The sequence below is a fragment of the Pseudonaja textilis genome, chromosome 1 (assembly GCF_049901715.1).
Source record: "Pseudonaja textilis isolate UNSWEBS1 chromosome 1, rPseTex1.2, whole genome shotgun sequence".
NCBI classification, from domain to species: domain Eukaryota; kingdom Metazoa; phylum Chordata; class Lepidosauria; order Squamata; family Elapidae; genus Pseudonaja; species Pseudonaja textilis.
The window spans coordinates 119,477,455-119,489,588 of record NC_141990.1 but is presented as its reverse complement, the minus strand read 5'-3'; the positions used below and the strand labels follow the sequence as shown (position 1 = coordinate 119,489,588).

The window sequence follows — 12,134 nt, the reverse complement described above, 5'->3', positions numbered from 1 at the left end:
GGGATATCACGTTTTCTAACACATTCTTTTTCTTCTAAGCAAGCAAGATATGGAGGTAGGGTATTGAGGCTGAAAAGGTCTGAATGACTTTTAGATGGCACAAAAGGTAACCCTTCTGGAACCCAGTTGGCTTGAAACCTTATAAAAGTGTAGAAAGGAATAAAAAACTTTTCTACTGATGGAAGATTAATGGACAGGACTTTGCAGCATGGCTTACAATACCTGTGGCATGTTTCTGTGTTTGCCAGAAGACAATCTGGCAGATATTTATGTAAGAACAAGCTTTTGACAGTGCTTGAAGAAAAAGTGTGAGGAATGAAGCATCAATTACCTACTGCTGTATTGCATGCAGAAAGAAATAAAAATCAGATAGCAAATCATAGAAATATATCTGGAGATTGGTGTTTATCTTTAAAAAGGAAGAGAATCTTGTATTTAGATAGAAAATATAAACTTTTAATCTGTTTTTAGAAAAAGGGTGAAAGGCCATGTAGTGTGTTAGACCATGTGAATCTACTTCATTACTAGGGTTGGGCTTGGGGAGAGAGAGGGGGGAGAGAGAGAGGAAGGAAGGAAGGAAGGAAGGAAGGAAAGAAAGAAAGAAAGAAAGAAAGAAAGAAAGAAAGAAAGAAAGAGGAGGAGGAGGAGGAGGAGGAGGAGGAGGAGGAGGAGGAGAAGGAGAAGAAGAAGAAGAAGAAGAAGAAGAAGAAGAAGAAGAAGAAGAAGAAGAAGAAGAAGAAGAAGAAGAAGAAGAAGAAGAAGAAGAAGAAGAAGAAGAAGAAGAAGAAGAAGAAGAAGAAAAGGAAAACAGGCATAGATAAAGAGAGAGAGAAAGGGAAAGAGAAAGGGGAAAAGAACAAATATCTAGGCATAAGGAACAGGAATTGAAAAATACAAGAGCTCTGAGAACATCACTTTAACCAATTATAGGTCTTATGGATAGAAAGAAAGAGGGAATTGCAAAGAAGTCATTGAAAGGAGTCCCTGCAGTAACTGACAGCACCTGTTGTTCCTAATTTCAAGAAAGGAAACGCATACAGAAGTGGATTTTTCAGCATACACCTCAGCTAATACATAAAGGAAGATTTTTAGAACCAACAAAAGGAGCATGACAGCAAGGTGCCACAGAGAAAGTGCTTCTCTATAAACAAGTAAAGGAGTAACACAGTAGATAAAACTGCTAACCTGAATCAAGGCACATCGAAGATACTCTGCACTACTGGAACACAGAAACTGTTTTCCAGTTTTGGCAAAAGAAATAGTTCTTTCTTTGTGGGAACTAAAAAGATACATCAGGAGAATGGCCTCCCTAAGGACTAAAATGAAAGTGCAGGGTGCTAAAAGATACCTCCTACTTCATCCTCAAAAATAGATAAGTGCACTATAGGAAGAAGTGAGGTAGAAGAAGAGAGAGAAAGAGAGAAAAAAAAAGGATGACCAACAAAAGGTAGATGGAATTAATTATTGTGGCAATGAAAGACATGAAGGATCAGATCAGGGATAGATTGTCATGGAGAAAAACTTATCTGTGTGGTTGCTAGAAGTCAACATCAACTTAGTGGTGCATAATCAATTAACTCAAAATCAACTTGCAATTGACTAGTAGATCATAAGCTACTTTATGTCCATACCTTTTAGACAGAGAGCCTAAAAGCAGAAAGATCACCACAGTTAACTGCTGAGGACCTGTTTTAATGAAGAGAGCTAGGTAATTTTGTGATGTTCGGTGTCATAGGTAGTAGGATAGTGAAGTATTGTAGGATAGTAGGTAACAGTGGAGAGTGGAGAGTGATGAAATAACGGAGGAATGCAGCCAACTTTGGAGAGTGATTTATCTCCCAAGGGGGTGAAATTGAGAAGATTTTTTACTGATACACAAATAATTATATTTGTTGCCTACACAATCTACTGGAGATGGCACCATCAGTTCTCAGTATTTTAAGGGACTTGTTAATTGAAAAAAAATATGGAATTGGAAGTGATCTTCAAAATCTTCTAGCCCAAGAATCTTTTATCCCTTAAAATACTGAGAACTGCTGGTACCATTTCCAGTAGTTTGTGTAGGCAACAAATATAATTACCACTTGCTTAGGTCAGATTCCACTAGAGTAGAGGTTCTAAACCCCTGGTCCACAGACCAGTGCCAGTCCATGATGCACCGGAAACCAGGCCACGGGAATAAGTAAGCCCCATCTGCACAGGTGCAGGATGCAGGTAGCATGTGAAACCACACCCCCTCTGGTCCGCGGAAAACCTTTCTCCATGGCATCAGTCCCTGATTGGGGCTACTACACTACAGCATTTCTGATCTAGTCTCTATTAAAAAAATTCAGCCTTACTTTGCCTTGCCTTTCATACACCATTACTTAGATCAGTTCCTATTTCCCCCACACATTCCAGCAGAATATTCTACTACTTTCAGGATTGATTTGCTATGGCAATTTAGTATTGAAGAGCAAGATTTCATTTCAGAGATCTACTACCCCCTTTCTATTCCCTCCAAAGAGATGAAAGTTCAGGAACTCTGTCGAAAGGAAGTTGATTACTATGAACAACTTCAAAATTAGAGATCCCTTGCCTATACCCTTAATGGCTTTCTTGGTGACATCTGGTCACTTTCATTATGTCCAGAAAGCTGGCTAAGCAGCCACTTGAGCATGTTTAGTTTCTCAGTTTCATCCGACAGTGAGCCACTGCTTTTAGCATTGTTGCAGAGACGTCTTCAGAAAGATGATGAGGCAAAGATTGGCTGTAGTTATGCTGACTAACCAATTTAAAGAATCCCAACAGGGCAACAAGAAGATGCTGCAGATTATTACTTGACAGAGGACAAAGGTCAGCTTTTATTTGCTTGCTACATTTGATAAACATTTCAGTTAACAGGCACTGAAATAAACATGAACACATAAAACATTTACTTTCAGCCAGGGGATCACTGATAAAAGGAACTCAGTGTGTCAACTCCTTTTAGGAGGTCAAACATTTTGGCAGTATTAGCAGAATAAACTAACATTAATATTTCTGGAGGTTAGCATCTCAGAAGTGAAGCAGAATGATGGCTACCTTAATGCTTCCTGGATGCACATCTCCAAATGACCTAAACAAGTGTTTGCTGAAAACATACATAATTAATTACTTATTATGAGATAGAAATAAGGGGAATTCATAGCTGTGAGGATATACAATCAGATGCATTTTTGAATATTGTGCCCGGTTTTGGGTGCTGCAGTATTAGAAAACTTTAGACAATGTTTAGAGGAGAGCAGTAAGGGTGATCGGGAACCCTGGAGAAACAGACTGAGGACCTTGTGTAAGTTTAGTATTGAGGAGATAATATTTATTAACTGTAGGGCTTTAATCACAGAGAAGCCAAAAGTTTCCTTATGTGTTCCTCAGAGTGAAAGCCAAAGGTTGTGATTCTTCAATTATAGCAAGGAAGGGTCTAGAAGAATTATAGGAAACATTTTCTAACAGTAAGAGCAGTGTGATTCTGGAACCCATTTCCTTGTGATATGGTGGTTTGTTTTCATTTAACATGTTGAAGAAGAAGCTGAATGATGATCTGTTGGAATGAAGAAGCCAACCACCACATTGCCAGAACACAAGTGAATGGTCAGATGAGGAAACCCAAACTCATTGGAAGTCTCCCATTGCAATGAACAAGGACATACATTCAATTTCACAGCTAGATAAGATAAGAAGAACTTTATTGTCATTGTACAAGTACAATGAAACTGTGGATGCACCCCAGCAACTGTTCACAATACAATAAAACCAGAGCACTTAAAAATGAAGATAAGAAAAATAGAGTACACACGTCTCCATTTGCAATTTGAGAGTACAATATCTATGAATATACACAAAATATACATCTAACACTGACTGTGATGCTTTGCTGAGGGTAATATACAAGAGATGGATTGTACTGTAATATGTTGTTATACATCTGAATGAGGTATTGTGATTTCACATCTTTTCACATCTTAATAAGGTAGTGACTTTGTATTTATTTGTGGTTCAGATGCCCCGGGGAAAGAATCTATTTGTTAGTCTAGTGGTGTGGGATTTTATTGACCTAAAGCGCCATCCAGACAGTAGCAGGTCAAAAAGATAATTGCCAGGGTGTGAGGGATCTTCTATGATGGCCTTGATTCTGCTTTGGCAGCGGGACCTGGTTAAGTCTTCCAGGGAAGGCAGGGGGCAACCAATGATCTTTTGAGCTGTGTTTATCACCCTCTGTACAGTTTTCCTGTCCTCAGCTGAGGAGCCTGCATACCACACACCCAGACAATATGTCAGAGTGCTCTCCACAGAGGCTTTATAGAAAGCCAGCAACAGCTTCTCATCCAGATTGTTTTTCCTGAGAACCTGCAGGAAGTGCAGCTGCTGCTGAGCCTTCTTCACTATGGCCTTGGTGTTAGGGGACCAGGAGATATCAGCTGAAGTATGGATGCCAAGGAATCTGATCGTAGGGATAGTTTCCACTCGTTCTCCATTGATGATGAGTGGGGCATGGTCCTGTCCATGTTTCCTGAAATCCATAATCAGTTCTTTGGATTTATGGACATTCAGTGACACATTGTTCTGTGAACACCAGACAGACAGTTTCTCTACTTCTGCCTATATGCCATCTCAATATTGTTGGCCGAGCAGGTATAAAGATAGCCAGGGAGATGATTGAAGCCATGAAACGGGCCCCTTTGTCAGGAGTGCTGATTTATCATAAACTTATCAGGACCCAAGGACGTGGCAGCACAAGGAAACAACAACCAATGGTTTAATAGTTGGCCATCAACACCCAATCAACAATTTTTTAAAAAAAGTTGCACCTGACCAGGCACCACATAAATACTAGCATGAGTCTGAAAGCTCAGGAGACAAAAATTTCTGGTCTTGATGACTGACCCAAACTAGATCTGTTAGAATGCTTTAAGATGCGCCCTTGCATTAGATGAGAGCTTGGAGTCCTTTTATAATTCTGAACCCAGACACTGGTGTGCTTTCCTGCCATTCTGACTCAACAGCATATAATTGCTCTCAAGATGTACTGGATTACAATAATTTCCAGGGCTTATTTGGCATGGCTACTTCCAAAGCAGGCTAGAGAAGACTGGAGTTGGCTATCTAACAGCTTAGGAAAAAGCCTTTTTTTAACATAACATTTACATTTTAAAATCAGAAGCTTTTTCTTAAAAAGCAGAAAAGTTAATTTCAGTCCGCCCTCCCCTCAAAATAGAAATGAATGTTGCTTGAATGTTGCAAATAAGTACATAATTTGGAAGGGGGATAAGTTGATAAAGGAATACATGCAGATGAACATGCAATTGGAAGCAGAAAATTCTTAGTAGATGTCCATAGACATAATTAAATTCTTGAACGCAGTAGCTGACTTAACCATTGGTATCCTCCTAATAACTGTGAAAATATTAATAATGTGAAAACAGCAAATGCTTGAGATAGCCGCGAGCATAATTGCATTTGGATATTTTCTTTAAAAAAAAATAATGTATGTTATAATGGCTTAAATAAACCTGAAAAATGGCCAAGATTTTAGAGTACGTATTGTGCTAACATTTCCCAGTTTATAGTCCAAAGAAACATGATACAGCAATTTTGCTGCTATTATTAACCATTGATCAAACAGGAAACTATTTGTGAGTCTGACAAACATTCTTTCATAAAACACAGAATAATGAGAGTGAGATAGGACCTTGGATGTTGTCTTGTCCAACCTCCTGCTTGAGCAGGAGAGTCTATACCATTTCAGACAAATGGTTGTTCAGTCTCTTCTTGAAAGCTTTCCATGATGGGGCACCCTTAACTTTTGAAGGGTTCTACTGGTTGATTGTTCTCACTGTTAGGAAATTTCTCCTTCATTCTAAGTTGCTTCTCTCCTTGATTTGTTTCCACCCATTGCTTCTTGTCCTGCCCTCAGGTGTTTTGGAGAACAGCTTGACTCCCTCTTCTTTGTGGCAGCCCCTGAGATATTGGAACACTGCTATCATGTCACCCTTAGTCCTTCTTTTCATTAAACTAGACATACCCAGTTCCCAGTTAGTTTTTGATACATTTCAGCAGTTTATTATTTTCTTATATCCCATCTTTATCTTATATCCCATGGGTGTAATCATTAGGTCTGCGTGAAATTATTTGGTTTCACCTAAACAAGATGCTTTCCCTTGTAGGTACAATATAGTACCCCTTCTTGAAGCAAAGAGGCTATATTGTTTGTTCCGGCTGTCCTGATATCACACTTCTAATAACAGAAGAAGATTTGGGCATAAAAGGTACTGGAGGAGAGAGATGGAACAGGTAAGTAAAGCAATGTTGCTGCTTTGCCTTGCTCTGAGAAGTAAAGGAGCCATGATGCTTCCTGAAGCAACATCAAGGGAATATTTTCTGCAAGGAAATCAAACAGGATTGATTTATGTATATCTACCGAAGTGTTTGAATGATAACTCACCCTGTTCTGGATATGTAAGCAAACTATGTGCTTCAAGGTATATAGGTGGATTGCTGTTTTTATTTTTACTTACTTACTTATTTATTTATCAAACTTAGAGACCACCATCATTCACAGAGTGACTTTATATGCTCCTTTCCTACCTCCTTCTCAAGAATTAAATAAGGGATAATTGTATTGACTATGCATGACTATGCATAGGTGTGCCTGTGTGTGTGTGTTGTTTCAGAATGGCATTTTCTCAATTTGGAAAGCTCCTTTCTGTCTTCTTTGCTTCCCATGAAAAGAAGAGTAATGAAGGGCAGCTCTACTCCTTGTAAATTAAGGAGTAGAGCTGCCCTTCATTACTCTTCTTTTTCCTTCAGCAGGTCTTCTATAGAACTTCCACACACCTTCATTTTCAGAGTCTTACATTATGCTCTGTTGTAAACTATGTGTCTTCCACAACCAATGGCGTTTCCAATCCATTTTGGTTTACCACTCTTCCTTGTCCTCTTTCCCAGAAGATCTTCTTATGGTGCAATTTGCTGTCTCTTCTATTCTCAGGGTTTGCTGCCAGCTAAAGTGAACTACAGGTCCATCTAGGTGAAAGGATAAACTGTGGGTGACTGCATGATCTCACACATCTTTTTTGAATTTCAGCATATCATAGCAATAAAGTTTCCTGTTTTTTTTGCTCCTGGAATTCTGAAACTTCCCACTTTGAACACAATTCTTCTGTTGACTCTATTCTCTGATGTATTTCCTTTTCTAAGAATTACGATAGAATAGAATATAATTCTTTATTGGCCAAGTAGAATAAAATAGAATAGAATTCTTTATTGGTCAAGTAGAATAAAATAGAATAGAATTCTTTATTGGCCAAGTGTGATTGGACACACAAAGAATTTGCCTTTGGTTCATAAGCTCTCAGTGTACACAAAGAAAAAATAAAGTACATTCATCAAGAATCATAAGATACAACACTTAGTCATACATAGGTTATGAATAAGAAATCAAATCATGCTGGGGAACAAATAAAACAATACAAATTGTAAAAATACAAGCAACACGGTTATAGTTATAAGTTAATGATGTCATCAATTACCAAACATATAGGAATATGAGAAGAAATGTGCCAATTAAATGTCCTGATTAATAAGAGATACAGATGAGGCAGTTCTTTGTGATGCTTAATCAGGTTATTGGCAGAAAAATATTTTTGAACTATTGAACTTTGTACAATTATAGGAATTTCTACGCACACATCCTACAAGACATGCACACTAATCTTCTGGAAAACTGGTCCATAAATTAGTTCCTGCTCAACTCTTATCACCAATCAGATTTGACCAGCATTGAATAAAAAGAACAAAACGTAGATGTGATTTATAGGAGAAATACTGTATATGGTAAAGTATAGCAATGCAATGGCCATAGCTTTCTTTTTAGTTTTCTGGGCATTGCTGTAGCTCCCCACCTAATTACTTGCTTTTTTCTTTGCTATTGGAGACATTTCTCCTCCTTCCATCCATTGGATTTCTTCAAGGGCAGGTTGTGGTTCTCCTCTGTGGGCCTGCTGGAGGTGGAAACAGGACAGACACCCTCCTGCAGCACTGTGCCTGCCAAAATGGGGCACAGGGAGGTTCAGCCTCCATTTTGGCCAGCAGAGTGTGCTGCAGGAGAATGTCCAGGGCAAAAATCTCTATTGTCCCATGTGCCCTGAGCAAGTTCTGAACAAAATGGAGCCCTTTGGCATGAAACTTTTGGTTCACAAAATATTTTATGTAAAGTTAATCCATAGGAAGAATAATAACAAGAGACCACACAAACCTTGTGTGGCTCTTAGCTGTCTGAAACAACTTTGGAAGCATTTAAGACTAATTATTTATTTTATTTTAATTTATTCACACACACACAAACACTAAAATTGCAACATAATACATGACTACATAACTACATAACTAAAGATAATAGCACAGAGAATTATATACAAGCTGCAGAATACTTGGCAAACACAGGCCCAAGCATCAGAACTAATCATTACAATCTAGATTTACAGAAGGTAAGAGAAAAGGAACAGTAATGAATCCAAGGAGACAATGAAAAGGTAATTATGTTAGGCCAAATAAATAAATGTGCTTTTGTACTATTGGAACGTAATTTGTTCCATGTATTTAACATATTGCTTGACTTATATACCAACATTTAGATATAGTCAGAATGATCCATTGCCTGAACCCAGTGAAAGAAATCTCACTTAAAATAAGTTGATGTTGCCTGCAATTGTACTAGTGATCTATTATGAACATTAAAAAAAAGCAAAGTTAAGACAGCTGAACTTTCAGTTAATTATCCAGTTGGGTTTGCAAACAGATCAAGTCTCCCAATTTGTGATATTTATTCTGAAAGCATATATTATAAAATGACTAAGTCCTATGTTGCATGCCAGCTGTAATCAATCCTGGATTTAGGGTTTCTGTTTTGGGAATAGGGTTATTTTAAGTATCTATTCCTAGCAGAACTAGGAATATCCACACTTGGATTGAGCCACTGACTAGCTGAGGATTTTTGTAGGTGGAGTAATAAATATACAAGTCACTGGGCTGCAATTATGAAATCCAGCCCACTGGTTCTCAATTTTGGGAGAATGTTGTGGCTATAAAAAGGACAGAGCAGTTTTATTCTAAGAATGCAAGCTTGTGTCTACATAGCACCCTATTGCAATTCCATATATTTCAATATATTGCAAATTGCAAATATATAATGTGTATATTGCAATAGCAACAGACCCCACCTACTCCCCATGCACACTTTGATCCCTTCTTTTCCATCGTGATTAACTGCTTTTTAACTGAATTTTAAATATATGGTTCTTATTTATTGTCTTAATGTTTTATCTGGTATATTAATTGTAAGACTGTAAGCCACCTAGAGTCGCCTTGGTAAGATGGGCAGTACACAGAGATAGTATTCAACCGGTCTGTACCAGTTCAGGAGAACTGGTAGCAGTGATTTGGCGTGGGTTGCCGAACCAGTAGTAACTTCTGGCTGGCCATGCCCCTGATCTGGTCACCTGCACATCGCTCGCTCACTTGCCCCACCCACCTGATGCTCACTCGCACGCCCACCGCTCACCCTGCCCAGTCACTCCTCTCCTCCTATGCAGCATGCTGGGTCCTTGTGGCTTGCCTTTCTAACCTGCCTTCCCCACATGGTGCCTGAGCCCAAACTGAGCAGCCCTGATCTACCTGCTCACAGGTAAGCCTGCGAGTCATGCTAGCCCCTCCTTCGCTGCCCCATGGCCTTACCGGACCTTCCCCACCTCTCGGGGATTTACTGAACCTCCCCCTGCTGCCTGGGGCCTTGCTGGGCCTCCCCCCACTGCTCGGGGCCTTACCGAACCTTCTCCCAACTGACCACCGGATTCTTGACGTGAGCAGAGGCTGCTGGCTGGAGCGAGGGGAACCGCAGTGCTGGGTTCCCGCGGTGGCAAGTGCCAAGGGCATAGCTAGAATTGGAATAAAAGACTGTGCAGCTGTGGCAGAAAGAACCAGAGCTTCTTGACATGAGAGTAGCTGCTGCCATGCCCGTGCCTGCTTATCCAAGCTGCCAGGTGTTGCCCCGGTTCTTTCCACCACAGCCGTACATTCTAGCTATGCCCTTGGCACTCGCCGCCACTGGAAGCCAGCACGGTTCCCCTCGCTCCAACCAGCAGCCTCTGCTCATGTCAAGAAACTGGTGGTCAGGCGGGAGGAGGCCAAGGTGGGGCACCATTTCCAGGCCAGTCTGGCCAGTGAATAGGCGAGCAGGTGACCCTCAGGGTGATGCAGCTATGGTGGTGGCTGGAGCGTGCCATGGCTGTTAGCTTTCTCTACTGCGCTGGGGCTATGCTGGGGCTGAGAGGGGTGCCCCGAAAGGGAGGGCAGGAACTCCTGGGACCGCTTCCTGCAGCTGCACCGCCACTGCTGCTGCACCCCCCTGCCATTGTGCTCCAAAAGGGAGGGCGGATGGATGTTCCAGGACTGCTGCTTTCTTGGTTCTCCTGATGCCTACTGCTCTGGAGCTCGCCGGATCAGTTCTTCCCAGACCAGGTGTGCAAAGGTGGTATTCAGCAGGTTCTGACCAGTTCTGGAGAACCGGTTGCTGAAATTTTGAGTAGTTCGGAGAACCATCAAATACCACCTCTGACTGGATATTTTACAGTATCCTTCCCCTGCCATGCCCACCAAGCCACGCCCACAGAACTGGTAGTAAAAAAATTTGAATCCCACCACTGCAGGTGTGTGTGTGTGTCATGAGAGAGAGTTTTATGTGTGTGAGAGATAGAGACAAGAAAGGAAGGAAGGAAGGAAGGAAGGAAGGAAGGAAGGAAGGAAGGAAGGAAGGAAGGAAAACAAGAAAAAGCAAGAAAAAGCAAGAAAGAAAGAAAGAAAGAAAGAGGAAGAAAGAAAGAGGAAGAAAGAAAGAAAAAGAAATAGGAAGGAAAGGAGTGAGTGTGGGTTGTGTGTGTGTGTGTGAGAGAGAGAGAGAGAGAGAGAGAGAGAGAAGAAAAAGAGCAAGAAAGAAAGAGGAAGGGAGAAAGAAATAAAGACAAAAAGAAAGAGAAAGAAAGAAACAGAAACAGAAATAGGAAGAAAGAAATAGGAAGAAAGAAAGAGCAAGAAAGAAAGGAAAGGAGAGAGAGAAAGAAAGAGAGAAAGAGAAAAAAAGAAAAACAAATAGGCAGAAAGAAAGAAAGAAAGAAAGAAAGAAAGAAAGAAAGAAAGAAAGAAAGAAAAAGAAATCAGAAGAGAGAGAGAGAGAGAGAGAGAGAGAAATAATGTGCTATTATTTTTAATTGTTCCATTATTTATCATATTATAATATTTTACAGTGTCGCTACACCTAGAGTGATTTTACTGCCTTTCTTTTGCCCAGGTATTTTTCAGGGTTTACATGTCTCTAGTCCAGAGTATAAATACATGTGTGTTTAACCGAGTTGAAAGGGACCTTGGAGGTCTTCTAGTCCAACTTTCTGCTCAGGCAGGAAAACTGAGGATGCCAAACTCTGAGTAGAGGTCCTGGGAACGGTGTCAGAATAATACTTAGAAGGGACCTTGGGGGAACCCTTACCATTTCAGAGGAATGGCTATCCAGTCTTTTCTGAAAAACTTCCAGTGATTGAGCACCCAGAACTTCTGGAGACAGGCAGTTCCACTGGTTAATTGTTCTCACTGTCAGGAAATTTCTCCTTAGTTTTAGGTTGCTTCTCTCTTTGTTCAGTTTCCATCCACTGCTTCTTGTTTGCCTTCTGGTGCTTTGGAAAATACATTGTCCCCCCCCTCTTTCTGGCAGCCACTTAAAAGCCTGTTGCCTATCATACTCTTGAGCAAAGCACATGAGCCATTTTCTCCTTTCAGTGGTCCATGAAAGTACATCTATAGTACGTAGATAATAAAGTCAAAAAAAAGGTGAACATTTTTACAGAACTATAGATATGTTGAGGTTGGGTGTGACAAGGAATGGCTGGAAAGGGAGGGGCCAGGTGAGGCACCCCTTGATGTGAGTGACATTGAGTTGGCCATGCCCACCCAGTCACATGACCACCAAGCATGACCACCCAGTCACATGACCACCAAGCCACACCCATCAAATAAGCCATGCCCAAAGAACCGGTGGTAAAAAAAATTTGAATCCCACCACTGGTAGT

General features: G+C 40.5%; 1 pseudogene; it reads right to left on the bottom strand.

Moving 5' to 3' along the window:
- The window catches only part of LOC148127785 (uncharacterized), a 120,382-nt pseudogene extending 110,352 nt beyond the window's left edge, over positions 1-10,030 (bottom strand).
- Between the last annotated feature and the right edge of the window lie 2,104 nt (positions 10,031-12,134).